Below are 12,496 nucleotides of genomic sequence, written 5' to 3'. Positions count from 1 at the left end.
CTTCAAACGAATAATGCTTCCATACAGAATTTTAATGACATACTACTTTTGATAGAAGTAATATTAGCAGATAGAAAATTACAACAAATTTATCAACATTTTCAAAGTGATCTTTTTAGGTATTTCTTAAATTGGAATAACTTTAAAATTCCTTTTAAAGAAAAATGACTTTGAGTTATTTTTATAATAATATTTAAACTGTATAGGTATAAATAATGTGTATAGGACATAAAGCTCTTATACATCTCACGCATCTTTAAAAAAACCCTACAAAACCAAAAAGTAAAATTCAAACATTAAAAGTGATTTTTTTTTCTCACACTATATAAATATGGCAAGCACTTTTGAGTTGAGATGTTAACAACATACCTACTTTGTGGAGATTTAATGATACATTTTTCCCTTTTCTGAATGTCTGCAAATCTTTGGTTGGTTGACACAAATTAATATTCATTTAATGGGAAAGAATAATTTATATGTAAAATCTACACTGCTTCTTTTCTGATCCACAGCAACAATGATTAGAATACCATAGCACTTCTATGTAGTACCAAAGAATCATAGGCATACCTCAGAGATACTGTAGATTTAGTTCCAGACCACTGCAATAAAGCAAATGTCGCAATAAAGCAAGTCAAAGGAATTTTTGATGGTTTCCCAGTGTATACAAAAGTTATGTACCCTATTACCATAGTATATTAAGTGAGCAATAGCATTATGTCTAAAAAACACTGTACATACCTTAATTTAAAAAACTTCATTGCTATAAAATGCTAACCATCATCTGAGCTTTCAGTGAGTCATAGTCACTGATCACGGGTCACTATAACAGATACAATAATACTTAAAAAGTTTTAAATACTACGAGAATCACCAAACACGGAGACAGGAAGTGAGCAAATGCTGTTGGAAAAATGGTACCAATAGACTTGCTCCAGGCAGGGTTGCCACAAACCCTCGATTTATAAGAAATGCAGGGTCTGGGAAGTGCAATGAAGCGAAGCACAATAAAATGAGGTATGCCAGCATACCCACAAATGAACACTGTTTGAATAGCACCTATCGGTTCATAGCAAAGAAGTTGTCATCTGTGAAAAATGCTTAAATTAGTCTTTTTAAGTTTTGTGATTGAGAATACAGAATGGAAACATTATTGTAGAAAGCTTGTAAAACCAAATAATACATTTTGGCTCCTCTCGGGTTTGACATGCTCTAGTCTACTCTTGCTGAAATCTTGAATCTCCACGGTTTTTTAATAACTGTATTGCGATAAAATTTATATCCAACAAACTGTGCCCATTTAAAGAGTACATTTCCATGAGTTTTAAGAGATGTATCCACCTGAGAAACCACCATCACAAGATACAAAAAGTTGTTTCCATTAACTCCAGAAGTGTCCTTACGCCCCTCCTGCAGTCCATCCCAACCCCCCCCCCCCCCCCCCCCCGTCCTAGATAACTACTGGTCTGCTTTCTATCACTATGGATCAGTTTGCATTTTAGAGTTTTATTTAGGTGGAACTATTCAATATGCACTATTTTGTGTCTGGCTTCTTTCACTAAGAATAATGACTTTGAGTTTCATCTATGTTGTGTGCGTGATCAGTTTTGGGTTTTTTTAGATTTTATGTATTTATTTATTTAAGAGAGAGAGCGAGAGCAGGAGAGAGTAGGAGCAGGAAGGTGGGGAGAGGGAGAAGCAGACTCCCTGAAAAGCAGGGAGCCTGACAGGGGGCTGGATCCCAGGACCCTGGGTTCATGAATTGAGCCAAAGTCAGACACTCAACCGACTGAGCCACCAAGGCGCCCGAGTTTGTTCCTTTCTCTTTGCTGTGGAGCTTGAATCTGTGATTTTATTCTGCTGTATATCTAATAACACTAGAGCTTAAGAATCTCTACGTTTGATGGGTGGTTCCTTGGCAGATGACCTAAAGACACATGGTTCTGAAGCGGTGAAAAAGGACCAACAACGGTTTCATCTGTTCCATAGGTAGCGGGAGCAGTGAGCGGACCCCAGAGAGCCCAGAGCAGCCCAATAGTCCTACTATGGGGCGGCCAGGGGCAGTTACCATCATACCCCAGGAAGAGGCGCCCCTACTGCAGCCGGCCCCGGTCACCTTCCCCGCAACCCTGAGCACCGAGGACAAGACCCACCAGCCGCCACAGCCCTTGCCATAAGCACTGCAGACACCAAGCCCAGCACCCATGGGCAGCAGTGCAGGGAGTGGCAGCCAGGTGGCCTCACATCACTGGCGCCTGCCTGGGGTGACAAGAAGGTCATCACAAGGAAGGTTTTGAGAAGAGTCAAATGGTTCAGTGTAAGAAATGGATGCGGTTTCATCAACAGGAATGACATCAAGGAAGTGTATTTGTACACCAGACGGCCATAAAAAAGAAGAGGCCCAGGATGTTCTTTGGCAGTGTAGGAGATGGGGAGATGGTGGAGTTTGATGCTGTTGAAGGAGAAGAGGGTGTGGAGGCAGCTTCTGTGACAGGCCCTGGTGGAGCTCCAGTGCAGGGCAGTAAATATGCAGCCCACCATAACCATTACAAATGCTCTCCACATTACAGGGGTCCTCCACACAACTGCCAGCACAACTACTAGAAGAGTGAGAGCAGGGAAAAGGAGGAGGGCGGGGAAAATGCTCCAGAAGCCCATGTCCCACAGCGCCGCCCTCCGGCAGGTGAGGATTCCCACCTCACTATAGGCAGAGGCCCTACAGACTCGGATCGCAGTCCTCCAATCCTCCTGTGCAGGGAGAGGTGATGGCAGGAGCTGGCAATGGGGGTGCAGGGGAACAAGGTAGACCAGTGAGACAATATGCATCGGTGTTCAGATCACAATTCCAAAGGGGCCCTCCTAGCCAACGACAGCCTAGGGAGGTCGGCAATGACGAAGATAAAGAAAATCAAGATGAGACCCAAGGTCTGTAAGGTCAGTAGCCACTTCAATGCGTAGGTACAGCTGCAACTTCAATTACCTGCACAGATGCCCGGAAAACCCTAAAGTACAAGAGAGCTAGGAGACAAAAGCAGCAAGCAGATCCACCAGCTGAGAATTCATCAGCTACCAGGCTGAGCAGGGTGGGGCTGAGTAAATGCTGTTTTACCATCTCTACCATCATCTGGTTTAGTCATCCAACGCGAAGAAATGCATATGAAATTCCAGCAACAAGAAATGAATAAAAGATTGGAGATGAAGACCGTAAGTGCTTGCTTTTTGCCCATTGACCAGATAAGTAGAACTATCTGCATTACCATGGGGTTTTTATTATTTTTACCTAAAGATATCTCTTTTCGGTAATGACAAATATGTTTTTTTCAATACACCTTCAGAAGGTTTTTAACTGTTTCATATCTAGTCGAGATTTTTTAAGATCCACATTTTTCATTTGTAATGAGAGTTTACAACTTGATATTTAAAAAAAAAGTCAACAAACAGCAAGCACCTATTAATAAAGTTCTTAAATTGTCAAACAGAAAAAAAGGATCAATAACTGCTGCGTTAAGAGACAGAGGTCTACAGAAACCTCTCATTTTAATCTTGCTAAGTCATCAGATATTATGGGAGATTATTCCCATCTCAATTCCGTCTTTAAGAAAGCACGTTTCTTTTGTTACTGTAGATGTCTTTCTTACTAAGAATTCAGACTAAGATCAGAACAGTGAAGTTTTCTTTTCAGTTGAGTTATAAAAAATAAAGTCTCTCCAGAAATATTTTTCTTTTTTATTATTGATCAGTTAAGGTTTCTAATCACTTAGTGAAATTACTCTCAGATGAAGACACACACGTCTATTTCAAACTGGAGGTTAAAGCCTTAATCTCATCATATATGTAGTCCTTATAGTGGTGCTTCCGCAGCCCATTTAGCGTTCCTCCACTTGGGACTAGTCATGGAAAAATTGTAACACCTTAGGTTCCATGAAATAAGTGAAGATGTGAGTGCTGGTATGCACAGAGTGGTCAAACAACCACATTTGCTTTTCAAAAAATATTGGTTGAGTTCTAATTTTCAGCTCAGTTTAAATCTATTTTCTCTCCTAATTTTTGCAAAAAGGTGAATGTAAAATCATCATATTTTATTTTATTTACCAGGTATGGAACTATAAACATGAAATTATCCAATGAACAATTTCCACTAATTCATGGTTTTTAAAAATTTTCATAGATAAAATAACTTTCCAAAATAATCCCTCCTTCTGTTTCTTACTGTATCAAATAGGAAAATGGAAGTCACACTAATTTAATTTAATCCCAGAATTCTTAATTTGGCAAGAAAAACAGACAAGTTAATAAAGATCTAAAACCTTCATCTTGAGTGGAAGTCATCTCTAAATTTCCCACAAATAAAAATGGCTTTTTTGGTGGACAATTTTAAAGAGGCATTGATTTTCTTTTCTTTCCTTTTTTTTTTTTTTTTTGCAAAACACAGAACTCTAAAACCTGAGGGTGATGAATGGATAAATCAGAAAGCCCCGGGGCAAAACAGGAATGCATAGTTCTGACTGAGTGTTCATATGAAACTTCCTACTTTTAATTCTATATCTGAGTCTATCTGAGGGATCCATCTCCATGACAGGTTGATACCACTTTATTATGACAGTTGACACTTGATAGTACTCAGGGGCAGAGAAATGGAGAAGTTGACCAAACACCATGACAAATCTCTCCTTCCAAAATTTAGGAATTATATATTCTCTTGATCTCAGACCCCCTAGGCAGCAAAAATCCATGATGAAATGTTTTGAATGAAAAATTCTACTTCTGTAATTAGAAGGCAACAAGGCAATAAACATGAAGCCCTACCTTTTACAATTAGAATTGGTTCTAACTGCTCTGCATATTAGGGTGCAAAAGTCTTTATGAAATTGGCTTTCAATTCTCTACATGTAGTTCATCCCCTGGTACTCAAATTCTAGCCCTCAGAATATAGGGTTCTTTTTTAAATAATAGAATGTATATGCCAATTTCTGCCTATGAGAAATAGCCCTTTCTGCTCATTTAATTGTGCTTAAAATGGAAAATATAAGACAGAAGATACAAGCCCTCAATATTATTTGTGACGAAATCCTCTCATTTAAATGTATTTAAAACCAGATTCTAAATGTTTCTACTCTTAATATAGGAACTGTGTGGCACAAGGAATCAGAGTAGAAAGTCAAGAGTTAACATTTTTAATCCTAGCCTTCCTTGACTGAAGGTGGTACATAAATTGACCAGAGGAAAATTGGGACAGTCCCAGGTCTAGCAACGTCTTTTGCTTTATATTCTATTTTCAAAAGCTGCAGACATAGTTTGGCTCCTATTCTTCTTAACCTTTAGCTACTTCTAACCTTTAAAGAGGTACCTTGACTTTAGGCTGGTATATGTAATGTTTGAAGTGTTCACTATAAATCCAAGTTTCCTTTTCTTGCTCTCAAGGAATCTTCTGTGTTTCCACAGTAACAAACCTTAACAATCTCTGGGGCGGGGTGGGGGGGTGCTCTAACATATCTTTCTGCATTTCAAACATTGAGTTGGGTGAGGTGATAGAGTATAATCATTAAGCATGTGAACTCTGCAGCCAAAATACATAAATCTAAATTCCAACTCCACAGACAGTTACTTACTCTGTCAATGCCCTAATCTTTTCATCTGTAAAATGTAGGTGATATAAGTGTCTAGCATACGGAGTTTAAGCGAGGTGATACCTAGGTATTCCTCACATATTATGTTCAATACATACTAGTTATTATTATTATTATTATTATTACAAAACATTTTACATTTGCTTCATTTTAAATCTTCCAGAGAATCTATGATTTTAGGTTTTATCACCCTGATCACTTATAAAACATTCACTTATTACAAATATGGCTATCCCCAGAGTTCTCGACTTTTCGAGATATGGTTGGAAACAACTTAAGAAGTATTAGAAAGCCTCTTCTAATACTTGAAGAGACTTCAGTTTTCTGTAAAGCACCATATGCTATAATTATTTTTGTGACCTGAATGTGACAATTCTGTTAAAAATAGTACAAGTTATGTTAAAAATATCTTTTTATTTCTGTGAGCTGGAGTCTTAGGAAAGCGTGCTCTCATTTCAAATAATTACTTCATATTGGTCACTCTGAATTCCCCTTAGGAACATAAAATGAAGACTTTTTTGAAAAAATGCACTGTGTACTGATCGTAATGAAACATTTTTTTTTCCATTGAGAAACAAAGTTCCCCATTTCAGGCAATAATTCTTTATCATTACGTAGAAAGCGGTGCTCTAGAGGAGAACTAAAAGATAATGCATTGCATCATTTACAAAAAAAATCAGAAGAGGAAGGCACAGCCACTTCAAGTCATCAGTATTCCTTTCCATACACTATGGTCATGAAGTCTTGTATTTTAGTTTTCCATCTATTACTTTAAGCACATAAAAGCTGCCCTTTCTTATCAAATTCATACTGATGGAAAGAGAAGTCATGTCAGAAGCTTAAAGATAAAACACAGCATTTTAAAGGAAGAGACAATGTTATTTTGGCTGGACTTATATTTTTTTGATGTGAATTAAAAATTGAAATCATCCAACATTTGGTATTTAGAGAGAGGGCAGTTAGTATAGAATAATGAGAATCAGTCACTGTATATATATATTTGTCTAACTACGTAATTTTCCAAACCAATATTTCAGACTTAGTAACTTTCAGCTGAATATTTAAAGTCAATTTGGTTGGTTTTCCTCTTGGTTGTAAAATATTTCATAATAGACCTATATAGTTTCTGATAAAATATCAACCTATTATATCATAAGTATTTAGTCAGCATCTGACGGATGATAAACAATTTATCAGGCTTCAAGAAATTAAAAAATGTGTGAAACACACAATTCCCTCTCAGAGAGCTCAATCTTTTTGCATCTGAACTTTTATTACAAAACAAGAAACTTTAAGATTCTTTATCGAGGTTAATTTTATAGTTGCAGTCCTGTTTCCTAATTACACACCTGCTATAATTTGTTTCACCTGTCTGACCCCTGTCAGAGGCATCATTGTGTGGTCATCTTGGGAGCAGACTGTTCTTTGGTCTGCCCAGACATGCTCAAAAATTGATCAATGTAGCATTTTATATTTCTCTTGATGACTTCAACATTTTTATATCTACTTGGTTATATTCACCACCAAGCCTTCATTCCCTTTATTTTCCAGAAATATTTTATGAAAGAAATCAGTAAATAAGATATATATTACAAAAATATGACACAATTAAAACTGTGTTTGGTTAAGGATAAACTAATTAACCCAGCAACCGAGGCTATGCTAATGGTTGGACTAGTGACATAGCACATGTGGAATGATCAGACAAGACATTTTGCAAATAGTTATTTGAATATTTCTATATTCTATACTTATGCTATATAAATAATATAATGAATAATAGATTATATATTATAAATAGTCTCAGAGATAATTTATGCTCTTTTATAGAATCACAGGTTATTCAAACTCACACCTTCCATTCGGATGATTTAAAAAAAAAAAGAAAGAAAAAGAAGAAAATAATCCAGTTGAATGGAAATAAAAAAGATTCAGGAAAACTCACATTTGACATTCAAAGAATCTTATTAATTTGCTAAGGCCTAATATTTCAACAAAAGTATTACACAACAACTATTCTGTGGTAAATATGGTCAAAAAGCTAAAACTAAATGTAGTTTCAGTGGAAAATTCTGAAAATTAATTAGGATAATTCTATACTATGTTTCCAGATTTTTGTCTTTTTCTCTGTCATAATTTTCAGTATTCATCCTATATAAGTACCTGCAGTTTAAACGTTATATCATTCTTAAGTTATGTTTAATAGAGTAATTCAAAGAAATACAAACAAAAATTAAGCTTTAATAATTCACTTACCTGTCTTCACATGAGTTTCAGAAGACTGAAGAAAACATCTCTATTTCCATTTCTCCATGGATAGGAAATCCAACTAGAAAGGAAGACATTCAGGAAATGTTGATATTCTTAAGACAGTGGTCTTCCTTCTGTATTTACTTTCAAATTCTGCTCAAAAAGAAATTAACTAGTTTCTCCCAAAAGCCAGTCATCCCATATCCTCTCCCTAAGGCTGATTCTCTTTTGTTTTCAACAATTTTAATTATTTCTCCCCTTTCTTATATAAAAGAAAATATACATGGAAAGATTAATACCTATGTAACAGACCTTTCTGTATAAGTATATATAAGTATAGCCAAGAATCTGACTAAATAAAATATTTTCCTGAAATTTTTTCTTGCACGGTATTATTCTAATATGTAGTACTTTGGCTCTTTATACCAAAAGAGATTTAAAAAAATTCTCAATATGTTAAAACCTACCTAAATTCATTATTTCTGGGATGATCATTATTTGAATGCTCATCTTTATTTTTCTAGTCATTTAAAGAAAAAAAAAAAAAACCAAAATTTTTTTCCCAAAAGAAAATAATCCATATACTCTGACATCTCAGAACAAGAGATAATAACTTCCTTTTGCATTTCTGTTGTTCTCCAATCATGGAAGAAATTATGAATCTCAAGTAAAATAGCAATGATAATAATTAATCAATTTGAGTGATCTTAGAAGACTATCAATTCTTTAGGATGACTTATGAGTAGGCTTTTATAGGAATTCACTATTGGTTTTCTACTGATTGGTTTATGATTGGAGAAGACATACACCTAGGATCTAAAATTTAGAAGATCAAAATATAAAATGTTGAGTGTAGATGAATTTATCAATCTTGTGATCAACTGGTAAACTTTTCCTTCTTATTACCATGGATGTTTAATTTATAAATATCCAAATATCCAAAGCACTTTTTAATTACAATATTTTTATAAATGGAAAAATAACTATATTTTCCAGGAATCATTTCAGAGAAACAAAAGTGAAATTTCACTTTTAATATAATATAAAATATTATATTAATATAAAGAACATAGTATTAATATAAAGAACAGAAATTCCACTGTTATACAGGCAAATTTCCTATATTAACCTGAAAAAGTTTACAAATAAATTGTGTAAAATATGCTCACTCTTACTTTTATGCTTTCACTGTTTTCCTTATATTCTCTTTTCAATTAATAGTATTCTTTTAAAAAGTGGCTATAATAGGGGGGCCTGGGTGGCTCAGTCAGTTAAGCTCTGATTTCAGTGCAGGTCATGATCTCAGGGTCCTAGGATGGAGCCTGGCACTGGTTCTGCACTCATCAGGGAGTCTGCTTCTCCCTCTCTCTCTCTTTGCCCTCCCCCCCCCCACTTGTGCTCTCTCTCTCAAATAAATAAATAAAATCTTTAAAAAAATAAAATAAAAACAAAAAGTGGCTATAATAATAAAATATGTGTATGTGGCTGTTCTCTGCCTCAAATAGCTTCCTTTAAAATTGTCTGAATAATGGTTCAGTGAATTTGTGAAATCACATTGTCTTGCTGTCTAATAAATTATAGAAATATAAATAATAATACTTGTCCATCAAAAATCAATATTTAGATGTTAAAGTTCCCACCATTTCTTACAAATTTGATTTTCTTTCCAAGCTTCAGTAATTCTGAATGTATCTTATTTTAGATGGTGGTGAAATGTGTCAGTTTCCTAAGGTAACAGTGGATCTCCAGAAGATAATGAACATTACCAAATATCAAAACACTCAGTGGTTCAAAAAAAAAATCATTAATTATAACTCTGCTTTTCCCAAAAAACCATAAGATATATAAAAACGAAATGATTTAAAAATTCTTGGTGATATACTGGGGCAGCTAAGTAGGTCAGTTACGTGGCCAACTCCTGGACTCAACTCAGGTCATGATCTCAGGGTCGTGAGATCAAGCCCCACATCGGGCTCTGTGCTCAGTACCGAATCTGCTTAAGAGTCTCTCTCATCCCCCCTCAGTCCCTCCCCTGGCTCAAGCACTCGCTCTCTCAAATAAATAAATAAATAGATAAATAGATAAATAGATAAATAAATAAATAAATAAATAAATAAAATCTTTAAAAAAAAAAGATGCTTGGTGATATAATCCTCTCTGGTTTTGGTCTTCACTCTAAGGATGAACTTTTGTTCTATTGTTTGAATAGCATCTCAGAGTTGACCCCATGACAAAGGACAGAGTTATAACTGGAATACCAGGTCTCGTTTAACTGAATTATTTTCTTCTGTACTCTCGATTTTTCCACTGTAATGCAAATGTCAGGTGTTTTGTTGGTTGTTTGCCCCCAAAACTCAGTGGCTTTAGAGTTGGGAGAGTAATTACAGCCACAACAGTGCATTATAACAGGATTTGAGATTACTCAATTTTACTGAGAAATAAACCAATCATTGGAGATCCTGCTGGCTCATTTAGATGACCTTACTTGAAAACTAAAATAAAGCCCTTTAGTAATGGACATGTGGTTGTGGATGTGTTCCTAAGAACATGTTTTTAGGGGGACTACTATTCCAGAATGAAGTTGGCTCTTCTCATTTTTTATGAGCAGTAAAATGCTTTTCCTAAAGTTGAGCAAAATTTTGAAGAGGTGATTTGTATAAAAACAAAGTATGTCTGAAGTCTCAAGTGTCATAAAGTGATGTCAACCAAGAAATTACATTTCCCATTTTATTTTCCTAATAATAGCTATATTTATAGAGAAGTTAGTATGCTCCAGTTACAAAATAGAAAGAGAACATGAGAAAATTAATGATATCATTCACAAAATCTGAAAACAAGTCAGAAAAGAAGGATTCATTAAAATAATGCCTGTATTTATCAACCCTTCTATTAAGCTGATATATATTAAATGTTTAAAATCAATTTTTTAAAGGCACTGGCTTGAAAGTAAAAGGACCTGAAAGTTCTCCAATTAATCTAAGAACCATGACATTTTTCACAAAGGACAATTAAATCTATGGGTTTCAATATCGTTTTTAAGGACAATAGGGATATAATATGAGCCTCAATAGAAGTAGTCAAAGAGAACTTCCACATGTACCTCTAAGATCACATCTACCAACATACCTATATCTCTGTTACTATGGACAAAATATTCATATTCCAATACATTATATTTAACCCTCTCTTGTCTACTCAGTTTCCCCTCCCTCTGCTTCATTATCAATTTTTTATCTTTGCTGTATCATTTTGATTAGTATAAAAACCTGATACAATATATGCCATATTAAATTTTATATTTGTGTACACATTCTGCTCCAGTTAATGCCCCATTTCTTTGCATCCTTATGCAATACAACTCACTGAAAATACCATCTCTACTTGTTATCCTTCATTTACTGTTTTAGCCAGTATAATGAGACCTTCTCCCATACTACTCCAACAAACAGCTATTGTCAAGGTCAACAGTGACCAACACATTGCTAAATCCAATGGCTTACTTCTCAAGACAGTCGATCATTTATTCCATCATGAACTCTCTCCTCACTTGATTTTCAAGACATAAATTTCTCTCAATTCTCCTCCTATCTCCATTATTTCTACTTTCTTTCCCAATAACCTATAAATATCGGGAAGCCCCAGGATTTAGGTCTCAGACTTCTCCTTTACCTGCATTCACTCTATAGCAGACCCCATTCACTCTCATTGTAAGTATTATTTATATGCTTAGGATTCCCCATTTCATATCTCTGAGCTGACTATTGCTCTGAATTCTAGACTTTCATGTACAACAAATGAGTCAACATCGGTAGTTTGATATCTAATATTCATTTCAAACTTAACATGAATAAAACTAATCTTTTGATTCCTTACCTCTCCCAACAACTCTTCCTCATCCACCCTCATTTGGAGTATTCTGTTTCCTCTATTTCTTTCATACACCATATCCAATCTATCAGCAAATTCTATTGGCTTGAGTTTCAAAAAAGATCTGGAACTTCACCCTCAGAATTTCTACAGCTACAAGCAAATTCCAAGCCATCACTGTCTCTTATCTGGATTACTGCAATAATATATAACTGGTATCCCTGTTTTTGTCCTTGCTCCCTACTCTGCTTCTGTAAATAAAATCATGTCACTCATATAAAAATCCTCTAATGAATTCCCTTCTCAGGGTAAATACCAAAATCCAAACAATGTCTTATGACTCTACATGTTCTGGCCTCCCCCAGTTACCTTCCTGATAACTCATCCACTCTCCCTCTCCCCTGTCCTAAACTCTACTCTGTCATACACACCAAGTATTCTTGGAGGGCTGAAATACTCTAAGCACATTTTTGGCTTAGTTGTTTGCAATAGGTCTTTCCTTTGCCTGAAATTCTGGTCTTTGGATAAGCCTGCAGTTCAGTTCTTCACACCTTTCAGGTCTCCACTCAAATGCTCTATTTGCAGTATACCCCTCACACACACACAAACCCCAAACTTCCTATTCTCTTGACCCATTTTATTGTATTTGTCAGAGTTTTACTATTTCCTTACCTGTTTGTTTACTGAATGTCTCCTCTTGCAAAAATAAAAGGTCACTGAGGGCAAGGACTGCCTTCACTGCTGTATGTAAC

General features: G+C 35.3%; 1 pseudogene; it reads left to right on the top strand.

Moving 5' to 3' along the window:
* LOC113268079 (Y-box-binding protein 1-like) overlaps positions 1 to 3,097 on the top strand; it is a 29,070-nt pseudogene extending 25,973 nt beyond the window's left edge.
* Positions 3,098 to 12,496: the final 9,399 nt, after the last annotated feature.

This window comes from Ursus arctos, unplaced genomic scaffold (genome assembly GCF_023065955.2).
Source record: "Ursus arctos isolate Adak ecotype North America unplaced genomic scaffold, UrsArc2.0 scaffold_8, whole genome shotgun sequence".
NCBI lineage: Eukaryota > Metazoa > Chordata > Mammalia > Carnivora > Ursidae > Ursus > Ursus arctos.
This window is presented reverse-complemented; position numbering and strand designations above follow the sequence as displayed.